The sequence below is a fragment of the Panthera onca genome, chromosome B4 (genome assembly GCF_046562875.1).
Source record: "Panthera onca isolate mPanOnc1 chromosome B4, mPanOnc1 haplotype 2, whole genome shotgun sequence".
Lineage (NCBI taxonomy): Eukaryota > Metazoa > Chordata > Mammalia > Carnivora > Felidae > Panthera > Panthera onca.
The window spans coordinates 85,113,405-85,138,947 of NC_138345.1; the positions used below are offsets into that span (position 1 = coordinate 85,113,405).

Below are 25,543 nucleotides of genomic sequence, written 5' to 3' on the forward strand. Positions count from 1 at the left end.
ATAATAATTGAAATAATTTTCCTGGTTATAGATGCATGAGATATATATCCTTGTTCTTAAAAATTAATTTTTAAATGAAAATAGCGTGTCTACTCAAGTTTAAAAATCAAAGATTATTAATATGTTTAAAACACTAATAGTAATATAATATTGATATTAAAAATGGACTTTGGGACTATTCCTTTCTACCTACCTGTATTATTACCCAGGGGCAGCCACTTTCAAATCTTTTAGCTATTTCTTTTAGTATTTGTATCCGTTTATCTTAATAAAATATTTATACTGTTTCTTATTTATAATTTTTCTCATTGTCTATTACCTTCCTCTTCTACTGATTGAGAAGATAGTTCTCTACTATACTTCTCCTCCAACTTCACTTTCCCCATTACCTCAAAATATTTGTATTACTTAGGGTGAGGGATTTTTGTTTGTTTGGGGGTTTTGTTGTTGTTGTTGTTGTTGTTGTTGTTGTTGTTGTTGTTGTTAAAGCAATAGTCAGAGTTTACATTATTTTTTTTTTCCTTTTTATTTGTTTTTATTTTTTTTTCAGGAATAGAATTTAGTGATTCATCACTTACATATAACACCCAGTGCTCACCCCAACAAGTGCCCTCCTCAATGCCCATTGCCTATTTGGCCTGTCCCCCCACACAACACCCCTCTGGCAACCTTCAGTTTGTTCTCTGTATTTAAGAGTCTCTATGGTTTGTCTCCCTCTCTGTTTTTATGTTATTTTTGCTTCCCTTCCTTATATTAATATGTTTTGTTTCTTAAATTCCACATATAAGTGAAATCATATGATATTTGCCTTGACTGACTTATCTTGCTTAGCATAATACACTCTCGTTCCATCCACATTGTTACAAATGACAAGATTTCATTCTTTTTGATCGCTAAGTAATATTCCATTGTATACATATACCATATCTTCTTTATCCATTCCTCCGTTAATGGACTTTTGGGCTCTTTCCATACTTGGCTATTGTTGATAGTGCTGCTATAAACATGGGGGTGCATGTGCCCCTTCACATCAGCACTACTGTATCCTTTAGATAAATACCTAGTAGTGCAATTGCTGGGTCATAGGGTAGTTCTATTTTTAATTTTTTGAGGAACCTCCATACTGTTTTCCAGAGTGGCTGTATACCAGTTTGCATTCCCACCAGCAGTGCCAAAAGTGTTCCTCTTTCTCCACATCTTCACCAGCATCCGTTGTTGCCTGAGTTGTTCATTTTAGCCATTCTGACAAGTGTGAGGTGGTATCTCATTGTAGTTTTGATTTTTATTTTCCTGATGATGAGTGATGTTGAGCATTTTTCATGTGTCTGTCTGCCATCTGAATGTCTTCTTTGAAAAAGTGTCTATCCATGTCTTTTGACCATTTCTTCACTGGATTATTGTTTTTTGGGTGTTGAGTTTGATGAGTTTTTTTACAGATTTTGGATACTAACCCTTTATCTGATATGTTATTTGCAAATATCTTCTCCCATTCTGTCGGTTGTCTTTTAGTTTTGCTTATTGTTTCCTTTGCTGTGCTTCATTATCTTGATGAGGTCCCGACAGTTCATATTTGCTTTTGTTTCCCTTGCCTTCAGACACATGTCAAATAAGAATTCGCTGTGGCCAAGGCCAACAAGGTTGTTGCCTCTTTCCTCCTGTAGGATTTTGATGGCTTCCTTTCTTATGTTTAGGTCTTTCATCCATTTTGAGTTTATTTTTGTGCACGGTGTAAAAAAGTGGTCCAGGTTCATTCTTCTGCATGTTGCTGTCCAATTTTCCCAACATCACTTGCTGAAGAGACTGCCTGTTTTCTATTGAATACTTTTTCCTGCTTTGTCAAAGGTTAGTTGGCCATATGTTTGTGGGTCCATTTCTGGGTTCTCTATTCTGTTCCATTGATCTGAGTGTCTGTTTCTGTGCCAGTACCATACTGTCTTGATGACTACAGCTTTGTAATACAGCTTCAAGTCCAGAATTGTGATGCCTCAAGCTTTGTTTTCTTTTTCAGGATTACTTTGGCTAGTTGGTGTCTTTTGTGGTTCCATACAAATTTTAGGATTGTTCGTTCTAGCTCTGTGAAGAATGCTCCTATTATTTTGATAGGATTGTCAGAGTTTACATTATTAAAGACAATATTTAATCTGCTTACTCCTTATATCCCCTTTCTTGTTCAACTTCTTTGTTTCTTCTATAGTTAATCACTTCATTTTCTCATTGGCTTAGTGTTCTATGTAATCGTTAGAATCATTTTATGCTGCAGTAAACTTGTCGAATATCTATCAATAATTTTCTACAAACATTCAGACATATCAAATCATCCATCAGCAGAGCTTACCTCCTGGAGACCTCCCTGCTTTCCTGCTTTCTGCTCAGATTTGCAGAGGTTGCTCCCAGGCTGAGTGACCAGCTGCTTTCAAAAAACATCCTTTGTCTGATTCCCTCTCTTGGATTCTTCTTTCTGGACACCATGCCCTACTTTTTTTTTTTAAAGCCTCATTTTGCCAAATGAAAACATCCTCTAGTGGCTTCCTCAGAAAAGATGCTTGGGTGATTGTGATGGATGTTGTTTTTCTTGAATATCTAAAAATGGTTTTATTTTTCCCTTATATATGATTGACTTTTTGTCTGGATATGGAATTCTAGATAAAAAAAATCTTAGCAGTTTGAAGGCTTTTATTTATAATATTTAGTGGTGGTGATTAAAAGTCTGATGATATCCTCGGTCACCTGGATGGCTCAGTTAATTAAACATCTGACTCTTGATTTCAGCTCAGATCATGATCTCATGGTTTTTGAGATCAAGCCCCTGTCAGGCTTTGCACTGACAGAGTAGTGCCTGCTTCGGATTCCCTCTCTCTCTCTCTCTCTCTCCCCCTTGCCCACTTGTACTCTCTCCATATCTCTCTCAAAATAAATAAATAAACTTAAAAAAAAGCAACTCTTGATGACATCCTGAATCCTATATTTTGCTCCTTGATCTGTCCTACACTTTGGAAGCTGTTAGTCACTTCTCTTTATCCCTGTATTTTTCTTGGTGATGTGACTTTGTGGACATCTCTTCGTTCATGTTCCTGGGACCATCAAGATGCCCTTTCAGTTTGACTAATGCTGGACTTTCCTTGATACATTTCTTTGATACTTTTGTCTGTTCTGTTTTTCCTGTTCTTTTTATTGGACTTGGGCCTATTCTTAGATATTGGATCTCCTAGATCAGAATACTCATTTTCCTATCACCTTTGAACTATTTTCCATCTCTTTGTCCTGAGTGATTACCTTGACTATCTTCCCTGTTCTCAGTAACTTACCTCACATCATCCTGTTTCTGTACCTAAATAGTCTTGTCTCTACTTTTGTATAGAGGGTGTATTAGGATACTTCATAGAACAGAACCAATAGTGTATATATGTAGTGTATGTGTGTGTGTGATGTATATATGTATGTATGTGTCCATATATATGAATATAAAAATGTATGTATATAAATTAATTGAGGGAATGAGTCATGTGATTCTCAGGGCTGGTAAGTCTGAAATTCACTGAGCAGGCCAGCAGGTTTGCAGGCTGGAAATTCAGTCAGGATTTGATGTTGTATTTTGAGTCTACAGGCCATTTGGAGGCAGAAAAAAAACCCTCACTCTATTCTCCTAAGGCCTTCAACTGATTGGATGAGGCCCACCCACATTTTGGAGAGCGATGTGCTTTACCCAAAGGCTAGCGATTAAAATATTAATCATGTTTACCGATGCCTTCATGACCACATCTATTCTGGTGCTTAACCAAAACACCTGGGCATGGGAATGTAGCCAAGTTGGTACATAAAATTAATCATCACAGAGTGTATCAGGAAAACCATCTGAAGAGAGAATTCCTCCCCCTTCTTTTCATTTCAGACGTTATTCCTGCTTTCCAACTGTCAAACCTGTCAGGTTTCTCCAGGGATTTCACAGGACTTTCAGTTCTTCTCTTGTTAGGATCTTATGGATACAAAGGTTCAACTTCTAACTTTAGCTGAGTCATCTACTTTTCTATCTTCCAAAATGCATTTACATTTCTTTTGGTTTTTTTCTCACCTCTTTTACTTAAAGAAAATAATAATGACAAAATAAAATAAATTAAATAAATTAAAACAAACTCTGTTGTTATTACAGCCTGGTTGTAAGAGAAAGAAGAGATTGTCTCATCTCATCACTGTTCCAGGTTCAATTTGAAGGCTTTCTCAGTCTTGCTTTAACAGCTCTCTATTAATCTCTCATATGCAAAGGAAAAAATCTTTTTCAAAGATCTCCATTTCCCCCATGCAAATATTAGTTATAAGAATGCCAAATCAACCTTGTTCTACTTTTTGTAAAGGTTTTCTGATTTCAGCTTAAATAAAGTTCTTTCTCTTTGTGAATATCCCCTTATCTTTTGATATCATCTCGGAAAGATCTTACTTATTTTACTATTCTCATGGAATGATGTTCTAAAAATTTTTAAAGAAGGTCAAACTTTACCACATTACACAAGAGTTCCTCAAAACCACTTTATTTTGGAAATAATTTCAAACTTACAGAAAAGTTACAAAAATAGTATACAAAACAACGTTGTACAATTTCCCCAAATTTACCTATTATTAATATATTGACCCATTTGTTTTATCATTTGCTTTTTTTTCATACAATGTGTTTTTGTTTAAACCTTTTAGAGAAAGTTGCATACATCGTGGCCCTAAATCAATATATTTCCACAGAATAAAGATATTCTCATAACCATAGTAGAATTATCAACTTTAGTCATTTACTATTGATACAATATTTTATTCCAATAATGTCAGTTCTAATGTTTTTTATTCTCCAGTGCCAGCTTTAGTCCAAGATAATGTATTGCATTTAATTGACAGGTCTTTCAGTCTACACAATTCCTCAATCTTTGTCTTTTGTGATGTTCACATTTTTAAAGAACACTTCCTTTATCTTGGTAATAGGATGCTCTAACTTTATTTGTCTAATGTTTCCTCATGATTAGACTTAGGTAAAGCATTTTGACCTGGAAAACTATAAAAGTGATGTTATATCCTTTTCACAGTATCAAATCTGGAAGCCCTGGGTGCTATTAATTTTGATCACCTGTTCAAGATATGATCCAATTTTTGTACTTCATAGTTACTCTTTTTCCCTGTAATGATAAACAATCTGTTGAGAGACACTGAAAGATCATACACAGATCCCACTCTTCATCTAATCCCCTACGCATGTAGGTTTAGCAGCCACTGATATATCTTGGATGAAACAATCCAAACTATGATGGTTTTAAAATAATGGTTTTCCAACTCGAGCACTTCCTCCAGATTTTCAGGTGACACTTCTCAATTTATTTGTTTCATTATTTATCTATTTAATACCCATATGGGTGTATGCATTGCCATTTTCTTCAATAATTTATAATTACTTGTATTCTTGACTTATTTCAGTGCCCAGAGTATCTCAGATTTGACCAGTTGAAGACATTTTGGACTCTTATGTTCTTGTGACATAACCCTATCATATTTTTAGACAGTTTTTTCATATGTAACAATTGATTTCCAGTTCATCTTATTCCTTCTCTGTCCCAGCCCTACAATCTGTTATTTCTCAAGGAGCCCTAGTTCTTTTAAAGAGGAATGTTAATAGGAGCCAAGTTCTGGGCACTAGATGTGCTCTTTGTTCATTAGGGTGTCTTCAGTGGAAGCAGATAGAAGTTATATGAGTGTAATATATTCCCACATAAATACATGTATACATACACACGCATAACCATGCAAAAATGTATGTGTAATTACGCACACACACACACACACACACACACACACACACACATAAAGTTTGTTTTTTCCTTATTCATTTGGCACATATCGGTACCTACCATGCACCAGCCATTGATCTAAGCATCAGAGATACAACTATGAACAAAATAATGTTTTTGCTTCATAGAGTTTATGTTTCAGGGGGTAGAGACAATAAGCACATAAACAAATGAGTACAATATTATATTTAATTGGAAGTCCGATGTAGGGTATGTCCTCCCGAGTTGGTATTTGAAATGTCAACTATGCCTCCACTTTCCTTGATCTGATCTGTGAATCTTGGTGAATCTGGCTTCATATTCAGTACGGTAGAAAGATGGTTACAACATTTTTGATATATATTCTAGAGGAAAATTGTAAACTATTTCTTCTTACTGCTTCCATTAAGGGAGAGAAAGCTTTTCCCAGAATGCTCAGTTAGCCTTACTTTTAATCTGCAATATTTGGGTCACACACCCATTTCTGAACTAATTGTTGGCTGTAATAAAAAGAAAGGAACTACCATGACTGGCTGAGAGAAAAATAATCTGGGATGAAATGGATGTTGACGACTCATAGATTTTCAATGTAAAAATTGTTTTAAGTAAATGTCTTTTTAAATATTTTCTCTATTTTAGAAGTCCCTGGAGGGAGAGAGAAAAAAAAAAGTTTCAGAGAATTCCATTAACCCTCTTTCATGCACAATGAACAAACATCAAATAGCTCTTTTTGAGAAGCTTATTTGTGTCTTATTTTATTACAGTCTTCCTGGATATTTTTTTCCTTCCAATGTCAATTAATTTTAAAGCAATCTAGTCATAAATTTATGGTAAGAAGTCATAGATTCAACTAACTTGTGTAATATATTTCAAATATTAGAAATTATGTGGAAAATACATTCACAGAGGGGAAGTCATTTAATTTCTAACATGTAGACCATAAAGCAAACTAATTAAATTCAGTCTGATAAACCTGAAATATAGCCATTTTATAGTAGGAATGGGTAAATTTTTTTGTATTTGCTGCTAAAGATACTTAATTTCTTTTATGTTTATTTATTTACTAGAGTCCATGTCAATTGAAATAGTTGAAAACTTCATTTGTTTTTCTTGAGCACACTTTTCATAAATAGTAAGGCTGGTTTCTAGGAAGTATTCATTACTAACAATAGTGAGTATTTTTAAGTAACACCACATTGGTTGCATCTAAGTTATATTACACTGCTGTTCATTTGGGGGAAAACAAAGAAAACATTGGTAATGTTGTCTAAAAGCAAACTAATTAATTTCCCACTTTTTATTTTTATTATTATTTTTTTAACGTTTATTTATTTTTGAGACAGAGAGAGACAGAGCATGAATGGGGGGGGGTCAGACAGAGAGGGAGACACAGAATCTGAAACAGGCTCCAGGCTGTGAGCTGTCAGCGCAGAGCCAGATGCGGGGCTCCAACTCAGGGACTGTGAGATCGTGACCTGAGCCGAAGTCGGACACTTAACCGACTGAGCCACTCAGGCGCCCCAATTTCTCACTCTTTAAAAGAGAGTGTCTAGTGTAGATATTTAACATGTAACAAAAATATCACTCATCTTTATTTCTGGATTTAATGTGCACCAAATATTCTAGTAGGCTTAATCTAAGTAACATATATATTTAAGATTGTAAGGAAAGGAGGAGGGTAGAAAATAATTCTGACTTTCTGAATATTCTGAATTTTCATCTAATTATTACATGTCTTTTGAATAACATAAATGAGAGCAAGAAATAGCATGTGAGTTCTGAGGAATTGAATCACATTTGGATTTCTTTGTAAAATCAAATGCACAAATTGAAAATCAAGATGAGAATACCATAAGTAAAAAATCTTCAATGCCAGTAATATTCAAGTATCTCTGTTTTAGCTTTTCTTTATTACATATGAACTAGAAGATAAATAATATTAATCTTATCAGAAATTTCTTTCTACATTAGTGCTATGTTCTACCAAGCAGTTATCTTAAAAGGCAATGCTTCTCCCTCAATGATGCTATTCTTTTCCTTATTACTATTTGTAATGCCTCTTTTTAGAACCTTTTTGGTATGCATGAGAACCCAGTCACATCACCTTAGTGTCATATCTTTAATTCCCCCCCCCCAATAAATGTTATTTTCCAGCTTGATCACCACGTAGTCACAAATCATTTGATCCCAAATCACTTACTCAATTTGGATCCACATGGTGTTTAGTCATTCAAAAAATAGATGAAATATGTCCTCAGTAGAGGAAAGGTTGCTTATGTTGGTAATTATTTTGAAGAGAAAATATTCTTTTGAATCTAAGAACATTGAAAGTTGTGGGGAGTGAAATCTGGCCATTTGCAGCAATGTGGATGGAACTGGAGGGTATTATGCTAAGTGAAATAAGTCAGTCAGAGAAGGACAGATATACCATATGTTTTCACTCATATGTGGATCTTGAGAAACTTAACAGAAGACCATGGGGGAGGGGAAGGGGAAGAAAAAAGTTACAGAGAGGGAGGGAGGCAAACCTTAAGAGACTCTTAAATACTGAGAACAAATTGAGGGTTAATGGGGGGTGGGGAAGAGGGAAAAGTGGGTGATGGGCATTGAGGAGGACACTTGGGATGAGCACTGGGTGTTGTATGGAAACCCATTTGACAATAAATTATACTAAAAAATAATTATAAATCCAACCATCTCAAAAAAAATAAAATAAAATATTTGGCATTAGCAAGTCTTGAGAGGTCAGAAATCCTTTGTGTTGACCTGCATTCAGTATTCAAACTGAAAACTGCTTGTCATCATAAAACTTTGTTCAGAAGAAAAAAAAAAGAAAGTTGTAGGGAAAAGACTCATTCTCAAGCACTTAAACACTGGAACATATAAAAAAAAATCAATGCTTTAAGTAAATAATTATATCACCTGGAATATTATACATATGTATATTATTCTTAAGGGCATGAATTATGCTGATAAGGAGGATTCAGTATAGTTTTAGTATTTGAAACAAATGCTAAATACATATGACAGGAACAATGCATTTGCAATTCTCCCACTTGATACTGTATTGGGCAGTCTCTCAGCCTTTCCTGGAGCTAAGATCTTTTTTTGACACTTGTTTATATTTGTGGCATGAATAGTTGGAAAGATGTTTTATCTTAGGACTTTTTATTCTGTAATACACTATGCTGTTTCTTGAGAAGATAGTGGAACAAGATGCAGGACCTAGAAAGGAGATGGTGGAACGCTGGTTTTTGACCCTAGGTTCCTCACTTACTCCAGTCTGGGTTTAAAGTATAGAAGCCAGAACACTGGATATTCGATTTGTCCAGAGGAAGTTATCTACAGGCTGTGAATTCCATCCTACCCTCATTACAGGACAGTGAAGGCATTTGACATCTATTTCTAAGCCCAGAAAAAAAGTGCTTCAAGAGACCATGTGTCTCTTGGATCTCTAGTAATGTACTCATTAGTGTTGGACTCAAATCTGAAAAATCTAAAGCTTGAGCATTCTAACTGTTCTGAGAGCTGAGCAAGATACTGAAGACGGCCTGCATTCCCAGAGTTTATTGGGATCAAAGGTACATGACCACTTCCTCTGGAATGAAAAGTGGGCCTCTGGAGCAGGCAACAAAAACTGAAACCGTCTGAGATCTTGTCCAAGAGGGGCACATGGAGGTGGAGGGAACCCTGGTGGAGAGCAGTTGGGACCATACCACTGGGTGCTGCAGGGCTGGGCATAACATATAAATGGCTAGTTGAAACAGTTAAAGTAATTCATTTCAAGGGATCTGCAAGAGGGACATTCCCAGTATTGCAGGGTGTCTGGGGCATTCCAAAATCACCCCATGAGAAAAACTGTCAGTTTTAAACCCTTGCCAGACCCAGAGAACACCAATGCCAACTCACAACAATCTCCACTGAGAAAGAACTTACCAGCCACTCACCTCTCCTGCCCATCAAAGGCAGCCAAATGGTTAGGGAGGTGGGGCAGTGGGGGGGGGGGGGTGGGCACCATAGGCAAGAAAACATTGGCAAGACCCCCAGGCCCCTCCTTTCCATTGTAGTTAACCCAAGTGATACAGGAATGTAATAAAAGTGACCAGAAAAAGCCTAGAATTTTGTCTACAATTTATTTAATGGGGACTGGGGGGGGGCGGGGGTAGGTACCATGGAACAAGTTTGAATGTGTAGTGGGAAAAACTTTTAAATACTTTTTCTTATTATCTCTGTGTGTCTGGCTTATTCTATACAACTGTTTCAATAGTCTTTTTGTTAGTAAAAGAAGTCTAGTTCTTTTACTCAAATCCAAGTTATTTCCAGAAAAGATAGTAATGTCTGAGCTGGAATCAGTGACAGGAGTGCTAAGCAGCCAAAATAGACAAGAGAAGAAGACAGCTCGTCACAAAGGCCTACCTCATAACTGCGCCCAGTGGCTAACAGTTTACATACATTAGCTGATCCTAGTGGTGTTTTAGGAAAATGGTGCCACGATGCTCATTTTATCACTGAAGAGATCAAGATTCATGAAAGTTAAGTCATATTTTTTAGGTCAGAGAGTTCATTAGTGATAGAGACAGGATTTAATCCAAATCTGTCCAACCTTATTTACCCAAGGGATACAGGAGTACTGATGCATAGGGGCACCTGTACCCCAATGTTTATAGCGGCACTCTCAACAATAGCCAAATTATGGAAAGAGCCTAAATGTCCATCAACTGATGAATGGATAAAGAAATTGTGGTTTATATACACAATGGAATACTACGTGGCAATGAGAAAAAATGAAATATGGCCTTTTGTAGCAACATGGATGGAACTGGAGAGTGTGATGCTAAGTGAAATAAGCCATACAGAGAAAGACAGATACCATATGGTTTCACTCTTATGTGGATCCTGAGAAACATAACAGAAACCCATGGGGGAGGGGAAGGAAAAAAAAAAAAAAAAAAAAAAAAGAGGTTAGAGTGGGAGAGAGCCAAAGCATTAGAGTCTGTTAAAAACTGAGAACAAACTGAGGGTTGATGGGGGGTGGGAGGGAGGGCAGGGTGGGAGGGAGGGCAGGGTGGGTGATGGGTATTGAGGAGGGCACCTTTTGGGATGAGCACTGGGTGTTGTATGGAAACCAATTTGACAGTAAATTTCATATATTAAAAAAAAAAAAAAAAACAAAAAACAAAAAAAAAAAAAACAAATCTGTCCAACCTTGTCTTTTCTTCACACTCTCTCAGGGAACCTGTAACTGTTAACCTACAGTCCTACTACCTTACCTATCCCATAGAATCAGACTTCTATTTCTTTCCCCTCCCCTTCACTGTGTGATGTAGCCAGTGCAAGCCGTTCCTTTTAACACTAGGGGAAAGGAGACACACAGGGACATAAACAGTAAAGGGAAGAAGATAGCCATAGAGAGACAGCCCTGCCTGTCCCTCTCTGACCCTGTGTCCAGATTCCTCTCCTTGATGCACTTTACTCTGGACACACTGACCCTTTCCTATGAGTGAGTCAGGCATTGTCCCACTTTGGAGCCTTTGCACTGAGAGCTTTCTCTTCTATCAAGTATCTGTATGGCTAATCCCTTCACTCCCCCAAGGCAACACCTCTTTTAGCTGGGTCCTAATCATCCTACTTAATTGTAACCCTGATTCCACACTGCACAGCTCTGATCCCTCTTGCCCCACCTTGGTTTTTTGTTTGTTTGTTTTGTTTTGTTTTGTTTTGTTTTGTTTTTTCCATAGTGTGTAATACTTTCCAACAGTTATTTATTTGTTATGTTTAATATTTAGTATTTCTTCCCTTCACTATGATGTAAGGTCCATGTGGACCTCTACCTCAAGCCTCTAAAAGATTGCCTGGCATTTGGTAGGCATGTACTATATATTGAGTAAAAAAATTACTGAATCCTGGCTTAGATCCCCTCCAGGAATTATCACATACTGCTTTTGTTTCCTGGCACCTTATTTGTTGGTTTTTGCTCTGCTTTCTTTGCTGGGCTTCCACTAATCATCTTGGAAGGGACCTTGTATCCCATTATGTCTCTCTGGGTTTCAGCTGTAGAGTTTCTTGCTTTTGTCCATCCCAGTACTGACTGAGCTCCTTCCCTCATTCTGATAAGTCTTTGTCAAAGTCAAATGACATGAAGATCTTAATTTTTATAGCACTAACCTTGTCAACATATTTTAAGGTTTACAAATTATAGCCACTGCTTTTGATAGACACATGTAAATTTTATTAAAAAGTCCTGGTTTTCATCATAGTGAATTTGATATGTGAGTAAATTCTAGTATATACTAGGTAAGCTCTTTCCAAAATTTTACAAATTGATTTCTCATTCTACTTTGTAATTAAGATATAGGCATGAACCAACATTTGCACATAATATATGGTAGCTGATTTTGCATAAAACTCAGAAATAAATATGTGTATCTGAGATTGGAATAAAATAAATTTAACATTGTCTATGGCTGTGAAATTCATAATCCCTGATTCTACAATGAAAGATTTGTAGAGAAAATTATCTATTCACAACCATTCCCATGTGGATCCATTTAGGGAAACTTTACTTGCAAGAATCTGTAAAAATGCTAATAAACCACATTTCTCACCAGCTTAGGCCTAGCTTTTTATTTGTTTCTGGCTTTGAGATAACTTTGAATAGGCAATATAGTGTCACCATGGGTAATGAATGATGCATGCATGAAATAGTGACCTTAAAACTGCACATTTCTCTTAAAGGAATCAATTTACACACTATTGCTGCTTAAATTTTATGAGCAATTATGTATCATGTCTTTCCTACATAAATGATAGAAAATCTATTTTAATCAACATTAATGTCCATGAAATTGTAACTTTGCTGGTGTCCATTAGCAAGGATGAAATAGATATGTGAAATAGTTTTAAGAAAACAAAGAATTTAAGGGAAAATATAGCAAATGTATAGGAAAATGCAGTTTACTTCGAAAGTTAAATGCTTTGGAAAAAATACAGGAAATCTCAGCAATGTGCTTGGGGCATAATATTGCTAGCAATCCTGGAAAATTCTCCAAGTGTAAGTACATTCAAACATACTGTTGTAAATTAGAAGACTTTCTACTACTTCCCCAATCACAGCATATTATTATATTATGAGTAACTAGCTAGGTAGCTGTTTTAGTTCCCTCTTTTTAAATATTTTTTTCTTCTTGTTTTAATCTTACAGAATTATGGTTTGATGCATCATTATTAAATTTTTTGCTCACTCAGAGTAATCTTATAATTCTTAGTGGCAATGCAGTGGGACTGGATAAAATGTAGACAGATTCAGGTTTACACTCTTGATTTGTGCAGGGGCCATGCTAGTCTTCTCTGTGTCGTTCCAATTTTAGTATATGTGCTTCCAAAGCGAGTACACTCTTGATTTGCTACTCCTTCGCAAATATCGTCGACTTCCAACTTCCTTGCCAAAACAAAATAAAACCCAAAACGCTCTGGCCCTGAGTGAACCCAACTATCCACTTTCTTTTACCTGGATTCATATTGCATCTTATGGAATACCTTATGGAAGGTATTCAGTCACAAAACCAGGCTGACTGGTATCACTGTAAGTCACTTCTCACAAAACGCAAATGAGGACCGACCACTACATGAGCATCTATTTCACCCTTCGCCTGTAAGCATGCTTTCCCAAGTTCTCTAGCCACTATTTCATACACTTTAAAATCTCCCTTTATCTCTTTCACCACTACCATCCCTGCACCCTTTAGTCCATGCCTTCGCCTTGTACATCACGTAGGTAGAAGTACTCAGATAAGAAGGAATTCACTTTCCTACCAGGAGGTCTGCAGTTCTTGGCTTAGGCTCTATGTCAAATCCCATTTCTTCACTCCCTAGTTGTGCGACCTAGGCAAATCGCTTATACTTCTTGCACCCATACATAAAGTGGCGATAAGAATACCAATCTTAGAAAGTTATTAGGGAGGCTAATATATTAATCAAATTAATATATATTAAGGTAACATTCATATAACACATACGTACATATAACACATACTTACATATAAACACAATGTACGTATACATTGCCACTCATCAAAAATGATAGTGTATAGCAAAACAGTGTTAGCTATCACCATTGTCGTCCTTTATTATTCCCTCCGTTTGAATGGGAAAAGTGTCCTTTCTTCTGCCAAAGTTCCTCCACCTGTTCTCATCTTCTCAAAAATGTTTATCCTCCCTTTACCTATTATTTTTGGCAGATCATTAATCTTCCTCCTTTTTGTACTTTTCCCATTAGTATTTGAATAGGCTCTACTACAGAGCTCTAAAAAGTATGCTCCCCTAACTCCAAATCTCCAAATTTTACCCTGATTCCCTATGTACTTTTACTGCCAAGATTTTTAGAAGTAGAACAGGCCTGAAACTGTCCCTGGGGTTTGACCAAATGGAGAACACTGTTCCCTCTGCACCTTGTTGGCCCTTGCTGAAACACTCAAAGACTGACCATCCCATCCTCGAAATTCCCTCTTTCCTTGGTTTCCATGACACCATGACGCTTCTGATTTCCTGTATGTCTCTGGCTTCTCCTGCTCAGTCTCACTTCCTGGCTCCCTTCCTGCTTAACCTGTTGGGCTTTCTTTGTTTCTCATTCTAGGAGGTCTCTTCAGGTGAGCTCTATTATTGCCATGGATTAAAAAAAGATCTTTGTGCTCAGGAAGCCCACCCGTATATATTTCCACCAAAGCCCCAGGTTCCATATTTCAACCTTTTCCTCTATAATGTTTCTTTCCTCAGCATATGGCCCTCTAGTCTCTCTTCATCCAGTTTCTAAAAGACAGAAAGTTAGAAATCATTTTCTACATAGCTTTGTCATTATGTCTTCACCCCATCAGTATGAAGCCCTGCTGATTCTAAATCCAAACTTATTTTTAAAATTACTCTCCATTTCTACATTTCTGTTGCCACTCTCAATTAATTTTATGCATTGTTCTCATTTGAACCACACCACAACAAAGCGGGCCTATTTACAGAACACCCAGAATGATCTTTTAATATGCAAAATGGATCTCTTTCTCTGTCTTTTGACATAGAAGCATTGCCAAGAATCTTTGATTTTGCCATCAGAGACCTCAGTCATATGGCTACCGATTCCAGCATCAGTACCATTCACTCCTTGTCCTCCATGATGGCCACACTGTCCTTCCAGTTCCTGAAAGTGCAAGTTGTTTCTACCTCATAAACTTTTCACATGATATTCCCTCTGCCCAGAATGCTTTTCCTCTCACTTTTTACATTGTGAATCTTACTCAGACTTTGTGTCTTAGCTCAAGTGTCACTTCTCTGGATAAGCCTTCTTTGAGTTCCAACTTAGATTTCTCCTGTTATTTTTGTTCTGACAGCATTTATCACAAATTATGGTGTCTCTTAAGCTAGTCTACAATCTCCATAAGGGCAGAGACAAGGCATGCTTTGTTCAACCTCATATTCAGTCCTCTGTAGCCTTTTAATATGGAAATAAATATATACGTACATAAATGGATGAATAAATATGAGTTTATCAGCAAGGTACCTAACCTCTCTGTGTCTCATCTATGAAGTTGGTGTAAGAATTTCTCCCTTACCAGTTTGTTCTACTAACTGATAGAGCAAGTGCTTATTGGTTAGCATGAGTTTGTTTCAAAAAAGTATTGCTTCCTGGGGCGCCTGGGTGGGTCAGTCGGTTAGGCGTCTGACTTCGGCTCAGGTCACGATCTCGCGGTCCGTGAGTTCAAGCCCCGCATCGGGCTCTGTGCTGACAGCTCAGAGCCTGGAGCCTGTTTCAGATTCTGTGTCTCCCTCTCTCTCTGACCCTCCCCCATTCATGCTCTGTCTCTCTCTGTCTCAAAAATAAATAAACGTTAAAAAAAAAATTAAAAAAAAAAAGTATTGCTTCCTCTGCTCCATCCAAGCCAGCAACCTAATATAGTAGAAAAAGCTTTAAAGTTTGATATAATGAATTGTTTTTTCAAATTTTCCAGTTATTATCTGTGTAACTCAGATAAGGTTATTTAACATCTTTGAGCTTGTTCTCTTATCCATAAAACTGATATAATGATACCTATTCCCATAAGATTATGGTTAGGATTATATTAAATTATATGTATAAAGCATCCACCATGTAGGCATTTTATAGAGGTAAATCCCCAGTTCCTAAATACCCAAGATACCATATATAGTACAATTTCCCAACATGTTTATCCAAATCACATCTGGTTTTCACACTTTTAAGCTAAAATGTTACTTCAGAGGACACATAAACGTGAAAAGTATGTGTAACCTCTTTATCTTCAGAAGGCATATGAAGCACCTGAGGAACTTAATCAAAATGCAGACTCCAGGCCGCCCACTCACTGACATGTTATTCACTAGATCTGGAGTGAACCCAGGAAATTGCATTTTGATAAAGCCAACGGAGTGAATCAGATGTTTCATCAACTTCATTCTGAAGACCAGGTTTTTAATGCATCTAAATCTGAGACAGAAATATTTTCAACCCTCCTAGTGTTTGAGTGAACTATGAGTGACAAATGAGTGTAGGCTTTCTCAAAGGGCCCATTATTTCATTAAGCCTTGAAGGTTTATACATGCTGCTTTATGAAATGAACTCAATGTTGAACTTAGGAGGTATAGAGCAATTCTCTTCCCAAGGGCACTGTTCGTAGACTGTAAGTAGGTCTTCTAAGTTGTACATAAATCTTAACTTCTACATCTGTGCTTACTCTCTTGGAGATCTATCCACCAATGAAAAGAGCGATATTATGGGTTTGCATAAGTTTCAGAAATAATGCATTTCCTAAACAAAGACTTGCTATTTTGATAAACCTGAATTGTAAGCTTATGTTTTATAAAGGACATACATTAGAACAAGCATTGCTATATAGTAGTAATCATGGGATATAAAAAGATCAAGGACAAACAAAGGAATAGTGATGTAAATAGACATTTCATGTAGTATTTTGAAAAATTTCAAGAAGGTTGCAAACATCTCTTTATAAATCAGTACCAAATACACCACTGTATTTTTCTTTTAAAATGATTTATATTAAATATTTTAAATCTCAGTGGCTTCATATGATAAACCTATTTGGTTGTCTCTTTTTAAAGCCAAAAGTGAAAAAGAAAATTGAATGTTAAGTTACTAAGATACTCAAGACATAAAAGCCTGTAAAAGCTGTAAGAAATATCCCGCAGGTGCCACATGCATGTAACAAACATCCCAGAGATGTTTTGGCTTTTGTATAAATACTGATTTTTGCTTACTCTATAAAATATTTTAAAAGATGATTAAAATACATAACTGTATAATAATTATATTGGTAAATATCAACTAAGTTCATAAGACATGAAAGATGATATTTATATCCTTCCATCTTGCTATATATGTTTTCCTCCAGATAGGTGAAAATAGTGTTCTGAGTTTTGAATTTATAACTAAGATGACTAAGACACATTTTTGGTTAAGAGTCAGAATAAACTTTGAACCTTGAGAGTTTTTCTTAGATTTTGCTTCTTGGTACTGACACTGAGGCAAAATTTCTCTTATGTAATTTAGAGGAATTGAAAAATAGGGTGGAAAAGAACCTCTAAAATAAAATTAAAAAAAAAAGAACAGACAGAAGTAATTAACGGGGCTAGAAGTTAAAATAGAGGCTATGAAGGTATGGTACTGTTAATCAAGGGTCATGAGGAAACTTCTGGAAGAGTGATGGAAACATTGTTGTGTGCAGGTGTATACATATATAAAATTCATCAAATAACGCTCTTAGAATTTATGTTTTATTCTGTGGACAATATGCCTCAATTTAAGATAGAGTTTTAAATGCATACTTAAACTTCTGAAATTAATCTTATGTATTTCTGATGAAAAAATATTTAAGTTGATTAATTAAGATCTCTTTTATTAAAAAAGATTGAAATCTTTAAAAGAAAATAGAAAGTCCATTCATTTGATATCAAGTTTATATTCTAATCTCTATTTTTCCCATGGGATATTTTAGTGCTTTTGGTTCCAATCATACAAAATACCTTCCTTTGTTTATTAATACACCCATTAAATGATTACTTGGTGCAAGTCTATTATGTGTCCAAAGCTCTTCTATAAATAAGACAAATTCCTGCCTTAAGGGAGCTTATTTCTTTTTGTTTTTAATTTTATTTTTTATTTTTTAAAATTTACATCCAACTTGGTTAGCATATAGTGCAACAATGATTTCAGGAGTAGATTCCTTAGTGCTCCTTACCCATTTAGCCCATTCCCCCTCCCACAATCCCTCCAGTAACCCTCAGTTCTCCATATTTATGAGTCTCTTCTGTTTTGTCCCCTCCCTGTTTTTATAATATTTTTGTTTCCCTTCCCTTAGGTTCATCTGTTTTGCCTCTTAAAGTCCTCATATGAGTGAAGTCATATGATTTTTTTCTTTCTCTGACTGACTAATTTCACTTAGCATAATACCCTTCAGTTCCATCCACATAGTTGCAAATGGCAAGATTTCATTCTTTTTGATTGCTGAGTAATATTCAATTATATATATATATATACCACATTTTCTTTATCCATCCATCCATCGATGGACATTTGGGCGCTTTCCATACTTTGGCTATTGTTGATAGTGCTGCTGAAAACATGGGGGTGCTTGTGTCCCTTTGAAATAGCACACCTGTATCCCGTGAATAAATGCCTAGTAGTGCAATTGCTGGGTCATAGGGTAATTCTACTTTTAATTTTTTGAGGAACCTCCATACTGTTTTCCAGAGTGGCTGCACCAGCTTGCATTCCCACCAACAATGCAAAAGAGATCCTCTTTCTCCGCATCCTCGCCAACATCTGTCCTTGCCTGAGTTGTTAATGTAGCCATTCTGACAGGTGTAAGGTGATATCTCATTGTGGTTTTGATTTGTATTTCCCTGATGATGAGTGATGTTGAGTGTCATGTGTCAGTTGGCCATCTGGATGTCTTCTTTGGAGAAGTGTCTATTCATTTCTTTCACCCATTTCTTCACTGGATTATTTGTTTTTTAGGAAGGGAGCTTATTTCTAACAGATTTTTAATCTACTAGAAATCCCAGCCACAAATAAACTAATATGAAACAAAGAAGTCTACATGTAAGCTAACATAAAAGTTCATATAAAATAGTGCTATCTAATAATAAAGGTGGGGGGGGAAAACAGGGTTATGTGATAGAAAATTATTCTAGGAATACACTTTAAATAGGCTTCTTTGTATAGAGGGTAGGTATTTGTATTAATATAAATGTTGAGAAGGGGCCAGACTTGGGGAGGACAAAAAAGAATGTTTCAGCATAAGGGATAGCAGGAAAAAAGACCTTTAAAACAATGAATTTTGTATCTTCAGAAGTACAAAAAGAAGATTGGTGAGGCTCATCTCATCATGTGATGGGAAGAGGAAGAACAGTGGGGTTCAAGTGATATATCAATGGGTAACAAATTTGAAGATAAAAAGTTTTGGAGATCATTATTTTATTTTTCTGTTATGTGCAAAATGTTATTATTATTCTAAGAAGCAAGAAGGAGTTGGAGGGTTTAAAGCAGGGGAGTAATGTGATCTAACTTACACATTTAAAAATCACTTAAATGCTACATGAAGAATATGTTGCAGGAAACACAGGGAACTGCCAGTGTGGAAAAGGGAGAAATCAACAGTAACTATACTTTGTGTACTTCATCAGTATCACACTGCAAAAAGACATTTGCAGACAGGAGGCAGTCAGTTACTCAATACAACATTATCAAAAGTCTGCAATGCGTTAGATTGTGTACTTGAGGAAACAGCATTTATGTTGGAGTCAGAGGTTGGATTCAACGCCTGGTTCTATCACTCCTATGCTTTGTGACCCTGGGAACATTACATAATCTCTGAAAGACTGAGTGTCATCATCTACAAAACAGATACAGACTTGATGAGGATTAAATGGACAGATGTAGCACAATGCCTGGCACATAGTAATTGGTTTGCTAGTTCGGGTGGTAAGATTACTAGCACTCGTACTACTACTACCCCCAATCATTGGTAGTTGGATGTGTTTTCCACTTTTAGGAATGCTTCCTGATGCAAGAAACTCAATGAAATCTTAACCACTCTTCACATTTAGGGTGCATTTAATGTCCTTAGTCCTATAGACACAATTGAGAATCACGACTTGCTGTTCATTTTTATTTTCACTAGGGGTTTAGAAGTTTTTAAAAATAATTGTGACACATTAAAGCGAAGGGAAGAAATCCTTCTGTTTCATATCCACAAATAGAATTGAATTTGACACACCAACTTTCAACATAAATTAGATTTCAATTTTACCCTAAGATTCTTTCTGAGTTGGGAGAAATGAAGCATGGGGAAAAAATTAATAATACCACAATGCCATTTTATCATATTTTAATATAGCTCAATAGAACCTGTCCAGAAAAATATATAATTATTCATATAAAACATAAGGGGGAATATTCCAGAAAAATACCTTTTCTTCTTATTGGTAAAACTATACTATGAAATAAAAACTTGTCTTAGAAGTGTAAACTTTATTGTAGTAGTTTGATTTTGTGTATTAATCTACACATAAAAATAATTATCCTTTCTGGAAGAGAAAAAGATGATTTTATCATATAAACTGATAATTTTTGAAACAATATCCATAAATAAATACCAAGTTTTTAAGACCAAGAAACAGTTTGGTCTTTATGATAGACCTAGTTACAGGCTTTTAATGAAAGTAACTGAAAACAAAGGAAAGAGTTTTGTTCCCTCTACCTATCTCTAATTCTATCCCATGTACTGTGCTTGGGGTCATGGGCACCGGGGGGGTGGGGGGGTCACTGGGCATGCACACTTCATGCCCTGACAGCCATGTTTTCACCTGGGCTGTAGGTAGGGGCAGTGATGACCAGGATTGGGGACAGAGCAATTGTAAAGTGAAGCTGGAACTGTTTGGAACACTAAAGAAAATGAACTTGTCCATATTTGTAATTCTGAAAAGGAATAGGAAAATTTGACTCAAGGGGAACTTTAGCTTTATTGATAACCTAAGAAAAATGCAGCTAGGGGGACACCTGTGTGGCTCAGTCAGTTAAGTGTCTGATTCCCTCCCTCTCTCTGCCCCTCTCCTCCTTGCACTCCCCCTCTCTCTAAATAAAATTTTTTTTAAAAGATGTGTTTTTTAAAAAAGAAAAATGCAGCTAGAAGAAGGTATGACAGAAACAATTTGTGGAATTACTAAGAAATATTTTGTCTGAGGCAGTTAGTTAGGTTCCAACAGGATGTGTGGAGGCCATCAAAGAGGAACTCATGGCCAGCTATTAGGAAAGTCAGAGACCTGGCAGTACTCCAAAACAAAACCACAAGAAGCTAGATCAGACCAGACAGGCCCAAGATGGCTGACAAAGTAGCCCAGAAACCCCTGCCAGATAAGGAAGAAAAGGCTTGAAACCCTGTTTCCAAGACAGTCCTGCTGCAAGTAATGAATGTTCCACCCCCTAGTTAACAACTGTCTATAGAAGATAAAAACCCGAGCTCCAGGACATACAGCTCTTTCTCTCTCTCCCTTGAGTTCATCCACTTTTGCATCTTAAGAGTGTACTTTTGCTTTAATAAACTTTCCTGCTTGCATTGCTCATCCTCTATGTTTTGCCTGTCCTTGAGTTCTTTCTCATGAGGAGACTTAGAACCTTTGGCAACATTTTTGGGACAGGCTGTATTGAGGCCTCAGGGCCCAGGGTCTCCGCATTTCACCCAGCACCAATTTGAATGGCCAAGTCCAGACGGGGTTTAACAGCATAGTTCACAGCCAAGAACAAAGGATAGTTCACAGCCAAGAACAAAGGACAGTTCACAGCCAAGAACAAAGGACCCAAAAGTCGGTCGGAAAATTCCTTGTCTTTTCCTGGTTACTCAAGGGTGAAACTCATTCTGAAACTTAAAGAGACTTTGTGATCCAATAGGACTATATGTCACTTTCTGAAGACAGCTAGTAACAGATAGAACTTGGCAAACACTGTATGAAAAACACCTACAAATGTAATTTTCCCAATCAAGCTGTCTGCTAGAATGTACTTGCATTCTATTGTTTCTGTCCTGGTATGTGTAAAAGCTCCTATAGGTAAGAGGCATCTCCAACAGATAAAAAGCAACTATAATTGAGGCACATAGTCCATCTAGGAACAATTCCCAACACAGACCCCCAATATTATCTGCTACCAATTGCAAGGAACTTGAAGATTAAAATATATTTTCCTAGTATCCTTTTATTCTATTAATGAGTTAGAGATAAAATACAAAAGAATTATTGGCTTTATGCTCAAAAGCCATCATTCAGGTTTACTGGAGAAAAGATTCTGAAAGATACAAGATCTAGTGGTTTGTGTGCTTCCCCACACAACTAAGTCCCGTGTACCTGAATCTTCTTCAGATTATCTCATAACTCCGTTCCATATTTTATAATTATTAGGATCTAATATATATTCCAAATTCTACAGATAGACACATCAGTTTGGGTTAGGCAGGTTTTAAAAGATGAATTCTTATGTTAGATAATGAAGGAAGAGAAGTGTGGCTGAAAAGAATTGAAGACTGATGGACAATAGGTAATCTTCTAAGCGTGTGACCAGTGTCAGGGAGGAAGAATTTCCTGTCCCCTTCAAAGGTCCTTCTAGCTGGACTAAGAATCAAACTAACACAAGACAGATTAATAGGAGTAATCAAATTTAAATGTACACATATAGGGAATACATACACATATGAAATTCCAAATACCATAAGATCAAATGAGGTATACATGTCAGTCTGAACTAAGGAGAAGAGAGACTGGGACTTCAAAAGGAGAAAATGAAATTCACAGGAAGCTGAAAAAGAAAAAAGGTAAATGGTAAACAAATGTTTACTGTGTCAATCAGAAACAATGGGACATAGAGGATTTTGATCAAACAGGTCTTGTTGCTAGGGTCTCCCTGTCTATCATACCTAGTTTATTTAAGGTGATAAGGTGGGGAGTTAGTCATTTTCTCTAGGTTTCTCCCATACATACAGGAGGTATACATACTATTAAACTTTGATTTTCTGTTAATCTGTCTCATGTCAATTTGATTCTTAGACAAACTAGACGAATTTTAAAGGATAAGGGATAGTTTTTCCTCCTCAACATCATCATTTTCTAAAGTGGATCATTTCCAATTATTTCTGTGCACTTATATTGTAGCTGTTCGAGGTAAAAAAAACAAACAAAAAAAAGTAGTTAGTTCTTATATATCTATCCAATACTTAAAACAATATCAAATAATTGTTTATTGATGTAGAGAACAAAGGCAAAAGAAATGTAGAAAAAAATTACATTTCCTTACAACTTGCAGCCCATTGACAAGTACTTGAGGCAGCCAGAGTGATCTCCTCCAGGAGTGAAGCTTCCTGGATGTTAATTCTTAACTAGAGGCAAAAGGCAACCTTAGCTTCACCTTAGCCTGACCTCCAGGGTCTGCAAGTCTTCTTTAACTTATAAAAATCCCTTTGGAAGCTTCCTTTATCTCTAATTCCCCAAATATATGTTAGCAATCATCCTCCAAATATATTGCCCACTGATATAACATCTGAAGGGTCTCATGACCAAAGTTTTACTAGTTAGTAGTAAATGACCTTAACTTAAACAGCAGATAGCCCCTCAAGTTCCTGGAAACCTTGTTTCCAAGGTCCTTAGAGACTTGCACTATCCCTAATCCCCTCCCAACTTAAAAGTTTATAATGTCAATCCTCACAACCCCAATGCAGCTCTTTCTGACCCTGGGTCCTGTCCCCATGCTTTAACAAAACCACCTTTTTTGCACCAAAGACATTTCAAGAATTCTTTCTTGGCCATTTGCTCCTGGACCCAAAACACATCACATCATTCACATTTAGTAGTACATGTTGACTAAAAGAAACTAATGAATTATTTTCTTTTGGGTCTTTTGTACAAAAGGAAATTACTATTATGATTGCTATTATATTAGAACATTTCCATTTTATGATACTTCTATGTCTTAAAATCCATTCTCTTAAAATTTCTTAGGCATTCAGGAATAATTTTTGAGACAGAGAGAGACAGAGAGAGACAGAGAGAGGCAGAGAAAACTCCAGACATCTTCAGAAGGCCCCTTTTAGGCTTTAGCTAAATATTATCATTGCATTCGTGTTAAGAACCTACTGAGGCTGGTAAAAGAATGATCAGAAAAGATCTGAAAGAACAATCCCTGGATATGTCACAGGGCTTAGAAGAGTTTCTGTTCTCACCAGCCGTAGTGTAAGGCCTCATAGTTACAGGATATTGGAGAGAGTACTCAGAAGAGTTGCCTCAATAGTAGGAAAAATTAGGGTTATATGAAATGTTATTCTGGCCCTGCCTAACAGAGTTTAAAAGCAAGACCCAAAAGGGTTAAATTCTTACATATGGCTGAATCCCAGAAAAATGCTTGCGTTATTTATATGAAATACCTTTATATAATAAGGTAAAATTCACAATGTCTGGCCTCCAGTGAAAAACAGGCATGCAAAATCAAGAAAATGTGGCCAAAATGAGGAGAAACATAATCCTTAAAAATAAACCCAGAAATGGGGCCCTTGGGTGGCTCAGTGGGTTGAGCATCTGACTTTGGCTCAGGTCATGATCTCACGGTTCGTGAGTTCAGGCCCCACATCGGGCTCTGTGCTGACAGCTTGGAGCCTGGAGCCTGGAGCCTGCTTCAGATTCTGTTTCTCCCTCTCTCTCTGCCCCTCCCCTGCTCACTCTCTGTCTCTGTCTCTCTCTCAAAAATAAATAAACATTTAAAAAAAGCTTTAAAGGGGTGCCTGGGTGGCTCAGTGGGTTAAGTATCCAACTTCAGGTCAGGTCAAGATCTCATGGTCCGTGAGTTTGAGCCCCATGTCCTGCTCTGTGCTGTCAGTTCAGAGCTTGAAACCTGCATCGGATTCTGTCTCCCTCTCTCTCTGCCACTCCCCCACTCACACTCTGTCTCTCAAAAAATGAAGAAATGTTAAAATTTTTTTAAATAAGTAAAAAAATAAAAAAAAGCTTTAAAAAAAATAGACCCAGAAATGTCTCAGATGATCAAATTAATGGAAAAGAACAATAAATCAGCTATTAGAATAGGAATCCATAAATGAACATTTTAAGTAGAGAGTAGAAAAGCAAACTTCATCTCCAACAGACCTAGCATACAAAATAAGTTTTAAAAAATCCTTCAGGCACAAATAAAATGATAACAATTAAAAATCTCTACCTACCCAAAGGAATGATGTGCACCAAAAATGGTAACTACATGTGTAAATATAAAAAAAATGTTTTTCTTAATATTTACATCTTTTTTTAAAAAGTAATATAATATATGTAGAAGTAAAATGTATAACGCCTATAACATAAGGGGGAAAACCAGAAGGGGAAAAAATAAGTATAATTGTGATGGTTATTATACTAAAGGTGAAGAATGTAACCTCAATGTGGGCTGTGATAAGGTGGAGCTATTATATACAATAACACTGAAGCAACCACTGAGAGAGCCAATAATCCAACAAAGGAGATAAAATGAACTCATAAGCAATACTCAAATCAAAATAAAGGAAAAAATAAAAAGGGAAATAAAAGATAATTGGGAAAAAGTAGCAACATATTAGATTTAAAACCAGTCTTATCAATCCCATTAAATGTAAATGGTCTAAACACACTAATTAATAGAGATTGTCAGGATGGATAAAAAA

At 36.3% G+C, this 25,543-nt stretch overlaps 1 long non-coding RNA gene and 1 other non-coding gene across 3 annotated transcripts in view; both read right to left on the reverse strand.

Moving 5' to 3' along the window:
- LOC144616897 (uncharacterized) overlaps nucleotides 1–25,543 on the reverse strand; it is a 197,255-nt gene that overhangs the window by 117,272 nt on the left and 54,440 nt on the right. The gene's annotated exons all lie outside the window — the stretch shown is intronic.
- LOC132660443 (U6 spliceosomal RNA) lies at nucleotides 13,085–13,189 on the reverse strand. Its single transcript, XR_009601793.1, has one exon. It is a non-coding gene; the product is annotated as a U6 spliceosomal RNA (small nuclear RNA).